Source organism: Gorilla gorilla, chromosome 7, assembly GCF_029281585.2.
Source record: "Gorilla gorilla gorilla isolate KB3781 chromosome 7, NHGRI_mGorGor1-v2.1_pri, whole genome shotgun sequence".
Taxonomy (NCBI): Eukaryota; Metazoa; Chordata; class Mammalia; order Primates; family Hominidae; genus Gorilla; species Gorilla gorilla.
In genome coordinates, this window is record NC_073231.2 from 68,542,501 (window position 1) to 68,556,777 (window position 14,277).

The 14,277-nt window shown below is 36.1% G+C and overlaps 1 protein-coding gene and 1 long non-coding RNA gene across 2 annotated transcripts in view; both read left to right on the top strand.

Annotated features, from left to right (window-relative positions):
- LOC115935603 (uncharacterized) overlaps positions 1 to 14,277 on the top strand; it is a 191,003-nt gene that overhangs the window by 168,358 nt on the left and 8,368 nt on the right. The window lies entirely within an intron of this gene.
- LOC101134144 (ST18 C2H2C-type zinc finger transcription factor) overlaps positions 6,028 to 14,277 on the top strand; it is a 136,047-nt gene continuing 127,797 nt past the window's right edge. Inside the window, exon 1 of the mRNA XM_031013944.3 lies at positions 6,028 to 6,071. The gene's annotated coding sequence lies outside the window, so the exon portion shown is untranslated. The remainder of the gene's footprint in view (positions 6,072 to 14,277) is intronic.

Below are 14,277 nucleotides of genomic sequence, written 5' to 3' on the forward strand. Positions count from 1 at the left end.
TAGTTGTATTTATGTTATGGTAGGAGCATCATTTTAAGCTTAAAAGCTTTTATATTTTAAATTTGGATATACTGTACCTTGGAGAGCATAAGGTGGTTGTATTTAAAACGTTTCAAAGTACATTGAAACTTTTATGAGATCCTAATGTGGTTATGTTTAAAGGAGTTTTTTTTTAGAGTGGCCATTAGTGTTCTACTATAACATGAACCAGTAAGATTTGAAGTTTCCTGGTTTCTCTTAAATTAGACAGCTGCAAGTGACCTAGAAAAGACCAGAAATGTTAGGAGCTGTCCATGGTAGCTGCCTGCTTAAAACGTTATACATACTCTGAATAATTGTCTTTATTTCCATTTTTAAAAGTCAGAATTAAATTCTCATTAGATAAATTAACCTGGTAGATACAGAAATTATTTGCAGATAATTAACAATCTTACTTGCAATAAGTAACAACCTTACTCCTATAACTAAATTGCAAAACCCAGTATAACTTTAAGCTTTCATAATGTTAATGAATGTTTCCAGTTGCAGCTTTAAATTATGTATGCATAAATAAACAAAATTTATAGCTATTAAATATATAACTCTTTAGGTTGACAACAGTTCACTGCAAATAGTTTCTATGGTAGTAGAGCAATGTGAACAAACATATCAAAAAAATATTACTTGCGTGACTTTATTGCTCTTGAAATTAATTCTTGTCCTTATGTGACCTGCCATGTCTGCTATAGAAATCCAAAAGATCATAATTGTTTGATATGAAATGCAAAAAGAATAGTTAAATTGAAAGTTTAACATCATGAAATTCAAAATCCCAAGCGGTATATAAACATTAAAAGAAACTTTGGATGGCTAATCCTAGGAAATGAGTTTTATGGATTGAATTCAACAAGGCTTCAGAAATGGTTCCATCTGCTGCCTAGCAGCTGGTGAAAGGATAAATTTAATTCATTAATTCATTTGGAAAAAAGGATCCAAGTAGTAAAGACTTCATTGCTCATAATGCATATAGGTGAAAACACAAACTGAAATCTGGACCAATTGATCATTCTAGATAATGAGCTGCATTGTCTTTCCTTTTAGTCGTAAAGATCTTAGTGATTGAGTCAATGCGGTGTTGATTTTTATGACAATAACCAATCATTCCCAATCATTTCAATGATTTAAAAAACTCAGGGAAATTTAAAGTAAATCTCAGTTTTTAATCTGAGAAACTCCAGGCATTAGAAATTATGCACTTCTCATTTTGTGTATGTGTATATGGGAGGCAGTGTGTATACCTATGCTTATAATATATTCATATATATACATCTATACATACACATATATTATATACAAATTCTGAATCACTTCAAAGAAATGTTTATATTAAGCAAGGCTTTTCCCATTTGTTGAAATACTGAGGTAAGTGTTTAGCACTTAACATTAATATAAGTAAAGTTTTCAAGATTCATATTCCCCCAAAGGTTTCAAGGTTCAAAAAACACTTATTTTATTTTCTCCTCTTTCCACACTTCAAACTAGTTGCTCCAATCTCCGTTTTTGATCACACCCTGCGGAGTGCTTCAAAATATTAAAAAGTTGTCCAGGAAGTAGTCTTCTCCCAACTTCTCTGCCATGTTAATCATTTTGACATAAGGAGGTAAAATCCACAAGACATGAAGAAAAGATTTCATTGGCTGGATTGTACAGGACTTTTTAATATCTTTACATAAAAATAATGGGGGTTTAATACCAAGAGTCTTGAACTGTTTAAACTCAATCAATGTGATAAGGTGTTGGAAAAGTTGGTGTTTCTTCCTCCTCTTTAGCTTATAATCATATTGGTGGATTTTTTTTTTTAACTGCTGGCATTTTAATGAGAACCAGGCCTCCCTTAGAAATGTATAGCTCACCTTTCCCAGCAAAGTAAATATCTGTTGGTGGCCAGTTAATTGATCTATGATAGAGATAAGAATATACCTGAAAGTAAGGCTGCTTCAGTACCCAGTGTACATTTTAGCAATTTTTTTTTTGGATGGTGATTTCATGAATGGTGTTTTGACTTTTCTTTCTCTGCGGCCCACAGCTAACTGGTGGGTTTGTTGGATTTACTATAAAGGTTCTGTTTGCACCCTGTGGGTTGGGTTAAGAATCAGGGTTTATGCATTTACTTGTACTGTGGCATTGTTTATACAGCTTTGGTTTAGTTTTGATCTTTTTTTTTTTTTTTTTTTTTTGCCTTTGAGGCTCTTCCACAGTGTCAGCTGCTGACTGATAGTAGGAAAACGGCCTCGTGGTGTGAATGAAAGGGACCTAGCGGTTGGTAAACAGAGATAAGGAATAAATAGAGCACAGGCAAAAGGAGATAGTTCTGTGGGGGCCCAGATTGCTGCCAGTCTGTTCAAGGGAGATGCAGAGCCTGTCCTTTTCCCAGATTAAATTAGTGTGCGAAATCTCCAGTGACCTCCTCCCCTTCTCCCCACACTCTTTAGCCAAGCTGAACAGCCTCTGCTGTAAAGTATTCATTTTATCCAGGGACAAGCTGGACAATAGAACTCTCCCTGATACTTATGGACAGCTGTCGTCATTCATAGTGCTCTCAGCATTTCATTTTTCATAGGAGTTAAAAGGGTTTTTACCTTGTAACTGAAAGAGGGCATAAATGCAACTTTGCCAGGTCTGAGGCTGCTTGGGTAGGGGGTAGGGCTGGGGTCGAGGGGAGGAAGGAGGAAGGAGAAACTGCTCAAGAAAGCAATTCTTTTTTGTTGTGCTAATATGATTAAACTAAGACAGAAATTAAATTTCAAATCTGGGCTCCTTGCTAAGAGAAAATATCTTTGATCTGAAAGTTTCCTAAAATTAAGGTCACCAGTGCAAACCAGACAATTTATCTCCACCTGCTCTATCCTTGTTTGGGCTAAATATGCATGTATTTTATTACCTGCAAATAACCACCAGGAAATATTAAGCCCATAAGATACCTCAGTATTCTCATTTTTTTTATTTTTTTAGTGATTTACTGCAAATATATTCAGCATTTGACTGATTAAATAGACCTTCGGCAACCTTGAGGGTCACTGTGTGGAGTATGTACATAGAAAATGCATCAGCCCATTGTACCCTGGCAGCTAATGAGATTGGTCGTTAAGTAAATGACACAAAGCCTACAAAAAAAGCTTAGCAGCTCACTAGAGTATCACAGAGTGTCCCTGCACACCACACAACGACACAAACACTGGACTAACCTAGCCCACCCCTGCTTTATTCTACATCACTGCTTCCCTGATGTCAGCGTGAGAGGCAGAACAAAGGCTAGGAGGCACCGGTAAGTCAGTCTGGCAATTAAGCCCTAGGGAGAAAGTAGAACAGATCTTAGCCTAACCGTGGGGCTGAAAGTCTGTTTCTCCACAAGTAGGTCAGAATGAAGGGATTTTGCTATCACTTCTGGAAATACCGCTTCAGTGATCAGTGTTCTTATTTTGTTGTTATTGTTGTTTTGTTTTGCTGTTTCAAAAAAGTTTGTAAATTTAAAAAGTGAGTAAACCCCAAAATGCGAGTGAACTTGAATTTGAGAGGTAGGCTATTTGTTGGAGAAATGGTGCTTTTGCCAATAACTACCATTCGGGTTATTGGTTCAGGTTTGAAAACTTTCAAATGTATGAGGCAACTTTAAATTTAGTTGGTCTTACTGCTTCTGAAAGATAATGGAAACCTGGGGCATGAATGTGAGCAGTGAAGTTCATTCTTGACAATGTAAAATTGCCCCAGCCCCTAATATATATTTAATAACATAGGTGGAATAACTATTTCCTTCAGCAGTGTCTTAAAAACCAACCAATCAAGCACAACAAAACAAGAAAACAAAAGCTCCTCTTTTCCTCTTGTATTTAATTTCTCTTGAATCTGGAAATAGAATCATTACTGTGAATCTGTAATATTGAATAGGATTAGTGGTTATTTGCTTGCTGTACTTGGGAAAAAATCAAAGCTTCTGACACTGGAGCAGCATTGGCTTGCTGTGTCCCTTGGAAAAATGCGTTTGCAGGATTGAAGTGTAACATTGCAGGATCCTTTGAGAGAAATATGGCAACAGGAAGTTGCCAGAAAGTCTTATTTGCCTTGCTGAAATGTCTGTCTGCCTTAGATTTGTGTATTCAGAGGATGTTTAGTTCAAGAGAGGATGATATTGTTACAAGACATTCAGGTAAATTAAATATTTTATTCTAAGAACTGTCCGCTAAGTGGGTTGTCAGTGGTTTAATAAACTCTGAAGGTCTCATCGAAAACATTTAAAAAGTATTGTTAATGTAAGTGTGGTGTTTTAAAATAGATGTGTTCATAATATCAGTATCAGTATTCAATTTTAAAGCCACTGTCATTTAATGTTAGAATGGCATGACATAATCATCTGTTCATGAATTAAAACTCTGTGTAGAAATCAGTTTGCTAACTTTCATTACTTATACTGAAAAATATTTATTTATGTAAGGATATAGCAATATTGTGATACTGAATAAATAGCTTTGTAGGAGTATTGGTGAAAGATTCATAATATAGGTAAATAATATGGTCTGGATGATCAGAGGTCGCATACTTCTTTACCATTTTTTTCATGAAGTACTTTTCCTCTGTTAAATGTGCCCCTAACATTCATTTTGTTTATATAATTTGTTTAGAATTATATGTGTGTCTGTAGAGAATGTAATATATGTTGTATATTACCAACTCTAAGTATTGTTTTAACAATAGCCAGAAATTAGGAGGCAATAAATTTTGTGAAGAAAGTGGTATAATAGTGTCTTTTTTAATTTCAAGTAACATGTATGTGGGGAAAATAGAGTTTGATTTTACTAAGTTGAGATTTTTCTAATATGTCATCTCATCATTATGCCTTTCATGTGATAGAAATCGTGGAAAAAGCAAGCCATCTAAAAATGGCTACAGTTGCTGCCTAACAAATTTAGTTTAAGGCAGTTGTGCAACTAGTTCACTCTTTCAGGCATTATAAATGTATTAGGCTATCTTTCTGTGATGAATGTTTTATTTTTGAATCTCATGTATTACAATTTTTTTTCTGTAGCTGCTAATGTTCCTCCTGTTAATACAAGAATGAATGTTTCAGAAAACATAATTGTTTTGGCTGGCTGTAAATATTTTGCCCCCATCCTTACGGGTACAGCAAAGGGTGTGCAAACTTGACTGAAGTTCGTTTAGTTGCATCGCTGTGGATGAAAAGGAGTGGAGTTACTTTTACAGAAATGTAATTGTCATTCTTCAAAACAGAATAGGTCTGTATCGTCATTAAGATGAGAAGGCCCAGATCATTACTTTTGGTTTATGCAAACTTGTTTCCACCTATATGGGTCTTGCATCTGAAATATATATTTTTTTATTTAAAGAAAATATGCATGGCTTCATCTACTTGACAGCTTTCTTCTTTAAAGAAATTTGAGAAAATTTGTGTTGTCAGAAAGAAACTTTGTATTACTGGACTTTTATTCTGATTCACTCATTTAACAAATAAATATTAAAATACTTAGTTCAGAAGACTGTAGTAGATGCTGTTAGTAATACCTCTTTTCCACCCCTAAGGATCCCCATCTAAGAGGAGCTATAAAATGCCTCCTAGAGAATAAGGCAGTCATCCTAAGTGCATATGAGTGACAAAGTGACAAGATAATCTACAGTACTCCCTTTTTGAGTTCACATATCTGAAACCTGGTTCTTCCACTGACTCAGTCTGTGCCCTGGATAAGTTCTCTAACTTTTCTGGGCCTCAGTTTCCTGGTCTGTTAGATGGGGGCAAGAGTGATGGGAGATAAATGTCGCCTTATAACTTATGTGAAAAATTAAGTAAGATCATATACCTAATGCCCCTGGCATATTGTGTTTGGTGTTTTTAACTTTCACTTGCAGTTTGAGACAGCGAGGGGATGTGCCAATGTCATGTCACACACCGCCTGTGCATTCGCTTGTACCAGTACAGAACTCTTTCTCGTATTTTCACTTCCAGAGCCCCCAATTTTGTGAGTGTCCCTGAAGCATTGTGACAATTCCATTTTATGTGTCTGCGTGCTCATATCAAGACTAAGGTAACATGTTAAAAATTCTAAACATACCTTAAGTATATGTGATTAAATTGGCTTATTATGCAGAGTTTTATTAGTAGCTATCAAAAGCATACCTAAAAATTTTATTACACTTCAACTTAAACTCTCTGTAAGCAGAAATATTTAATTTCATTTAATTTAGAAAGGAAACATCTATAAATTAAGTATTTACAGCATAGGTCTTTAACTCTTAAGATTATGCAGTTTTCTTCTTTCTGTTTTTTAAAAATTTTTTTGCCCTTTTGGGATTTATTTCATAAGTTTTTTGGCTTAGATTGTTTCTTTTAATTGATACATTGAATTTGGTTTAAGTTTTCCCTTTTTAAGGACATTATAATTGAAAAATATTTAATTTATTTATTTTTATCACCTATGTAAAGAATCTTGAACCCAGTTAATTGCTGAATATTTTATCTTAAGGGATAAAATTCCATTCCAGTGAACTCAAGAGATATCTGAATTTCTTTACGAGTATTTGAATATAGTGTTGTCAAATGTTACATCAGATTTATAAATTTTTAGGCGAAAATGTATTACTCTTTTAGTTTAACTTTTCAGAACATTTGTTCTGTTAGGGTTTGATCTATACATTTAAGTTGTAACTTGAAAGAATTTTGTTGCTGAGAATTTCCGATCTCATATATCTTGTGGCCATAGGTAAATTGCAGTGACCTGCAAAAATGTCAATGCCTTTAAAGTTTTATTAGTAACTTATTTACACTATTAAGTGGAGTTAACTACAACACTATAAGAGCATTTTAGATCAGACTATTTTAATTTCTTTGATTTATACAGTGCAACTAACTTTGAAGGTGCTAGAGATATCTGCACTAAATATAGGTTCTCCAAATATTCTTAAATATTATATTTGTTGGTATGCTGGGTGAAATGTATATTAATTGATACTATTCTAATAAAGAGTTACACTTGGTAATTCTATGAAAATATTTACATTACTATTTTATAAAAAAATTAGAATGAAAATTTTTGTGGTACATTTTCTCTACTCCTTCCAAGATTTAAAGGTAAACAAAGCTAGCTTAACTTAATTCCCTAAATTTTGAGGTTCCTTCATGAAGAAAACATGGCAGAAGGCCAGTGTGTAAACCTCACCACATCCTTTTTTTCAGATGTGTCATATATATATCCAATTTCAATGTGAGTGAATTCATGTTTGGCATGAGATAAAACTTAGTTACCCTTACTTATAATGACAGGCAGAAGCAAACTGAAAGGAAATGGTTAATTTTTTAAATAGAATAAACAGTATTTTCATTCCTGGAATGTAGATTAAAGAGAATATGAAAACAGAAAAAATTTTATTGAAAATCTAATTTGTAAAAGAATACCATAATATAGAAAGATGTGTCCACTGTTTGCTCTTTTGTTTCTATAGTATACTTGGTATGAATTAGAATGAAGGTATTTACCTGTTTTAAATTTTCTTTCAAATATCAAACAATGGTGGAGAATTAGTCTTAACATTGCTATTCTGAAGGGTGAAAATGAGGTGAGATTGAAATACGTTCATGAAGTAAATGAAATCAGGAAAAGATTTAGGCTGACAATATGACTACTCTAGAAAGGGGCAAAAATTAGAGTATACAACCCATTATCTACGGAGTCCTGGATTTTTTGTGTGTGAAAGACACCAGTGTATACCAAAAGGGTTAAAGAAAATGCATTCTGTTGCATCTGCTTACTAAATCCCTTACTTTAGTAGAAATTCAAATTTTGTAAAGATTATTCGTTTTATTGATGCATATAATTATAATCACAAGCCATCTGCTGGTTTGGCAGGCATGGTTAAAATTCTCTAACTCTCATAACCTTTCAAGTACAGTGCCCTTGGGACTCTATTTCACTTTTATATTTTGGAAAACATGTAGGGACAAATAAGGGCGGTCATCTGCAGAATGTCAGACCTGGGGAAATGGAAGAACAGGGATAGGAGTGGATGCTGTGGTTATTTTAATGGTAGAGGAAGTTATTTTCTGTTTTCTTTTTTTGCTTCTGACTTCATGAAGGATTATCCTAGTTTCTATGATGTATTTGGGAATTTTTTTCCTGGGGATTATAGCTCTGTCATTTCATTCCTGAAAGGCAGGTTCCAACTCTAAACAAAATGAGCAAACAAGAAAACTCTTCCAGAAATTGCTTACATTGGTTTTCACAGGTAAATTAGGTACATTTCACTTAGACTTTCAGAGCTAATAGAATATCCCACTGGTATTTATTTTTCTGAAATACTCACATTCAATTGAAGACCCTTCCAGCCTTAGATTTCAGATTATAGAACAGCGTGCGGGTTTCGATAGAGACCTTTTGGTTTAAAGGTCAAATTTCCAAGCATTTTTATTTTGGTATAAATCGTGTACTGACCAGGTTTCCCATTCAGTCTCACCATGGCCCGTCTTTGCCGCTGTAAACATTTGAAGTTTGGTGAAGTTCCATACCCAATGCCCTACTTCCTTGGGAATGTTTCTTCCATAATCAAATCTTATCAGCTGGAGGATCCAAGGGTCAGGTTTTGCATATTAGCGTAAGCACACAGGCCATTATCACAGGGACTGCAAGTAAGCTGAGGGGAATTGAAGAAGCCATAGGATCCAGGGCTACCTGACTTTGTCAAATAATGGAAACATGCACGTGCACAGCTCTCTCTCTCTCCCTCTCTCTCCCTCTCTCTCCCTCTCTCTCCCTCTCTCTCCCTCTCTCTTTCTCTCTTTCACACACACTCCCCACCACCCTGCGGAAAATCATTGACAAGAAATATGTCAGGGTTTGGCAAATGAGAAAAAGAACTTGTGGTACCAACATGGTACATATAATTTGTTCAGAACAATGATGATATATGTGACAATAATTATAATAATGGTCCTTAACATTTGCGAAGTGCTTACACTGTGCCAGGCATGGTGTCAAGTTCTTTACATGCATTATATAATTTAATGCTCATAATAATTCCATTTGTATCCTATTTTTACAAATGAAGCCACTGACTAGAGATGTGAAGATGCCCTTCCTTATGTCACCAGCCTTGAACCCAGATTGAGCCCAAATCTGACTGCTCCCCAAACCCTTCCCCTTAATCTCTCCTTAAGATATAGGTCTCTGGGAACAGAATAGAGAGGAAAAACCTGTGTCAGCAATATAGTGTCAAATGACACTGAGTCCCAAGTACTCCTGGGTTCCAGTCATAGTTAAATATCATTAAGTAGTTGAATGATCCTGATGAAGTGACTTGACAAGTTGTTTTATTTTTCTTATTAATAGCATCTGTCACATTAAGGATCATGCTAGGGGACCCCTGGAGACATTTTCATCCCCCAAATTCTATAACTCCATGAACTTTTTAAAATTAAAACATCCTATGAATTTGAAAAATAATTCAAAGACTGGAGAAGCACTCATTATACCTCTGTAAGACATGTATATTTAGCACACCAATTAACCTTGATATCAGAAGTAGACTGTTCTGAGAATCACAGGAGCTTCAGCTCTGATGCTACATATTAGATCGAAGGTTCAACATTTGGCCAAATAGCCAGAAATCTTAGCTCTGTAAGTATAAACATAGATACATAGAAACATCAGGTAATTGAATTCTTCCTCTGAGTATTTTAGACTCAAGCAGAAAACATTTTTGTCCAATAATAATAAGAATAATAATAAAAGCACTGACATAGAGCCAACCACTCTTCTAAGTACATTTTTTTTTTTTTTTGAGGCAGAGTCTCGCTCTTGTCACCCTGGCTGGAGTGCAATGGCATGATCTTGGCTCACTGCAACGTCTGCCTCCAGGGTTCAAGTGAATCTTCTGCCTCAGTCTCCCTCCCAAGTAGCTGGGATTACAGGTGCCTGCCACCACCCCCAGCTAATTTTTGTATTTTTAGTAGAGGTTTCTACTAAACCTCTACTAAACCATGGGTTTTCGCCATGTTGGCCAGGCAGGCTGGTCTTGAACTCCTGACCTCAAGTGATCAATCTGCCTTGGCTTCCCAAACTGCTGGGATTACAGGCATTGGCCACAGTGCCTGGCTTCCTAAGTACTTTATATCTATTAATTCTTTTCATTCTCACAATGTCACCAAGGCGACAGTCTATAAGGTAAGGTCGGCTAGCATTCCCTGTTTATCGTGGAGAAAACTGCACCATGGAGAGCCATGCCATTTGCCTGTGATGCCGGGGCTGCTTGGTCAGAGCCTGGATTCAACCTCAGGCACCATAGCCCCCAGAGCGGGTGTGTAGCCACCCAACAGTCTGCCTCTGTGCTTTTACTCTATGGGCTTGTCACTAAGATTGCACTTGAAAGAAGGCTCAATTGCTTTAAAATATATTTGAAAAGATAGATTACAGGTTGCTAATATGTTTAGACACACTGTAATATTTATTTTGTATTTTAGATCTTCATTAGGCAGTTACTGTTATAATGCTTGTATAGTTTCCTCAAATTATTATAGATTAATCTGCAAGCATTTTTTATTCTTTTGAAAATGCCATGTTGAAAGTGTACTAATAAATAAAAAGAGTCAAGTTATTGAGGGTTGACAAAAATCACTTAGAAGAGAAACTGTATTTAAAATCATTTTATTCTCCTCAGTACCTAGCAGAGAAACTTTAACATATTGAGAAATGTATACATGTTTGTCTATGTAAAAGAAAGCATGTAGAAATGAAGAATTTCCCCAGTTTTGTGCCTCTAATGGAAAAAAAAAAAGAAGGAAGAGTTTCAATTACATTATTATAGCTCCTCCTAGGTAGATGCCACATCATGTTCACAAGAGATTAAAATATTTTATTTCAGCTGAATATGATTTAAAATGATTTTGTAGTTTTCATGTACTAAAGTTTTTAAGACAGTGAAGTCAAAAACGTAACTATCAGAGCTAGAACATTGTGAGCAAGTTATTTAGGTTCTGTGCAATCAGTTGACTAAGAAATATTTACAGGCCTAAAAGTATCAGAAGTATAGACAATGAATATTAGCCACACCATCTGCCCCTAACAACCTTATGAGCCATAGTAGAAGAAAGTGATATGTAGGCAAAGCTGCCAACCTTGTCTGGGTTGTTGTTCACATGCTAGGGCAGGTTTGCACAGCACCCTCTACAAAGACAGAATAGGCTGTGGCCACATGCAGTTTCACTATACTACTCAGCCTTAATGTATGTGGGGCCAGAGCATCTACCAGGCATAGCCAATTCTATTTTTCCTCTAAAAAATAAAGTTCTGGCTTAAAGAATAGAATGACCACCTTTGTTTAGAGGAAACATCAGGGAAGATTTTATGGAAGAGGCATTTAAGGAGTCTTGAATCCATCCATTCAACAAACATATTGAGCATTGACTAGGTTCCAGCAACTGAATCAAGAAGTGAGGATGCAGACATAAGTACACAAGGAGCTTATTCCAATGCAGGTGACAGGAGCAAATGACAATCACAGTACAGTAGGACCTATGCAAGAGGCAAGCCCAGGACATACATTTGAAAACTGGTAAAGAGTCATAAATGACAGGCTTCTGGCTTGGATTACCAGATGAATGGTTAGCCAAGATAGGAGATTCGGAAGGAAGAGGTTGTTTAGAGGAAAAAATAATGGGTCCTTTCTTGTACATATTGAATGAGAGACAACCGGGTGGTGATGTTGAGTGTACACCTGATCAGTGGATCTGAAATTCAGGAGTGAGACCTGGGATGAAGAAATACACCTTTGGGTGTGGTTTCCAAGGAGAATATATAGAGTGAGACATAAACCAGAGACATAAGCAGCTTCTTCAGGAAAAGACTGAGCAATCATGTGAGTTGCTCTGAAAATCCCGCACCATTAGATGTGCCAGATAGCAGGCCATGAGTTGTGTAGTGAAAGCAAGGTAAGAAAAGAAAGGAAATCTCTGGGAATATTGAGAAGTTTGACCCTGAAAAACAGAGATAGTAATATATAAAGAAGAAATGTGTTTTTATGCTGAGGAGAAACAACCAGGAGAGATAAGAAGACAGAAAGGTTTTAAGATATGGAAGAAAGAAAAAGTAGATGAAATAGGAAACAAATGTAAAGTGAGCCCAGTGGAGAACCCATCCTTAGAAAGGAGAGGATCTCTTTCTTCCTCTAAAACCAGAAGAAAGAAGGAAAGCACGCAGATTTAGACACCTTTATAAGCCTACGGATGAGATGTTAAGACTATTCAGAATTAATAGTCTCAAAATTTTCTGTATAATAAGGTAGGAAAATTCCATAGACTCAGTGTGAAATGGTTTTAAACTGCAAGTTCCTTTAACATGTTAGTTTTTATTAATTATTATATTTACATGGTATAATTAAAAAAATATTCTAACACTTAAATTTTATATTATCATACATCAATTATATATAATTGATATTGGCATAGAAACTCAGAAAACTAAAAGACTAATGAGAACCAGAAAAGCTAGCAATTTTTCTCTTGGATTTGAAACAGTCTTAAACAATTTATGCAATTAGAAAGGCTAAAGGGAAAATGGAGGCTGGGCTTGGTGGCTCATGCCTGTAATTATAGCACTTTGGGAGGCCGAGGTGGGTGGATCGCTTGAGCCCAGCAGTTCGAGACTAGCCTGGACAATATGACAAAACTCTGTCTCTACAAAATATACAAAAATAAGCCAGGTGTGTTGGCATCTGCTTGTGGTCCCAGCTACTCAGGAGGCTGAGGTGGGAGGATTGCTTGAGCCAGGGAGGTAGAGGCTGCAGTGAGCCATGATCATGCCTCTGCACTCCAGTCTGGGTGACAGAGTGAGACCTGTCTCAAAAAAAGGGTTTGGGGTTGGGAAATGGAAACCGTTCTCCCATCTGGGGTCCTATAAGAAAGAATAGGAGGCGTGAGAGAGGGAAGACTTTGGCTTCTCTAATAGAGACCACACGTTGGGGAGTTGAAAGTCATGCGTTTGGATCATAGCAAGCAGCTGATACACATCTGTTCTTAATTTCTGGTGTGGCTTTTTGTTTTTTTGGTATTTTTCTTTTTTATAATGTGGTTAGAACTTCAACTGCTTGCATTCTCTTCATCTTTACCACCTCCACCTTATCTAGGCTCATCTTCTCATACCCAATTGACTGCCATGGTCCAAAAACTGATTTCCCTGTGTGATGCCAGCGCTCAAAGCTGTCCAAGAGCAGCCTATCATTCTTAAAACAGCATGCAGGCACCTTACTGTGATCTGTATGGTTTCACCTGTTTTCTTAACAGCTTCCTTGAGATATAATTCACACACCATACAATTTGCCCATTTCAAGTGTACAGTTTAATGGTTTTTAGTATATTCAGAGTTTTGCATTCATCACCATGGTCAACTTTAGAACATTTTTTATTTCACAAAAAAGAAACTCTGCACCCCTTCTCTGTCACCTTCCAAAGGGAAGATGCACCATCTTCCTCCTAACCCTGGGCAACAACTCATCTACTTTATGTCTCTATAGATTTGCTTATTCTGGGCATTTCATATAAATAGAGTTACATAATATGTGATCGTTTTTGCCTGGCTTCTTTCACTTAGCATGTTTTCAAGGCTCATCCATGTTTCGGCATACATAAGTACTTCATTCCTTTTATTGGTATAGATATAGGGGGTACAAGTGCAGTTTTGTTACATGGATATATTGCACAGTGGTGAAGTCTGAGTTTTTAGTGTCACCATCATCCAAATAGGGTATCTTATACCCATTAAGTAATTTCTCATCCCTCACCCTCCTCCCACCCCCCACCCTTCCGAGTCTCCCATGTCTATTATTAAACTTTCCATGTCCATGTGCATACATCATTCCCATTTATTAGTGAGAACATGTGGTATTTGACTTTCTGTTTCCAACTTATTTCCCTTAAGATAATGGCATCTAGTTCCATTCATCTTGCTACAAAGGAGATGGTTTCATTCTTTTCTATGGTTGAGTAGTATTCCATGGTGTATATATGTATGTGCACGTGTGTGTGTATACCACATTTTCTTCATCCAGTAATCCGTTGATGGACAATTAGGTGGATCTCATGTCTTTGCTATTGTGACTAATGCTACAAAAAACATACATGTGCAGGCATCTTTTTGGTGTAATAATTTTTTTCCTTTGGGTAGATACCAGTGGTGGTATTCCTGGATTGAATGGTAGTTCTGTTTTTAGTTCTTTGAGAAATGTCTTTACTGTTTTCTATAGAGGTTG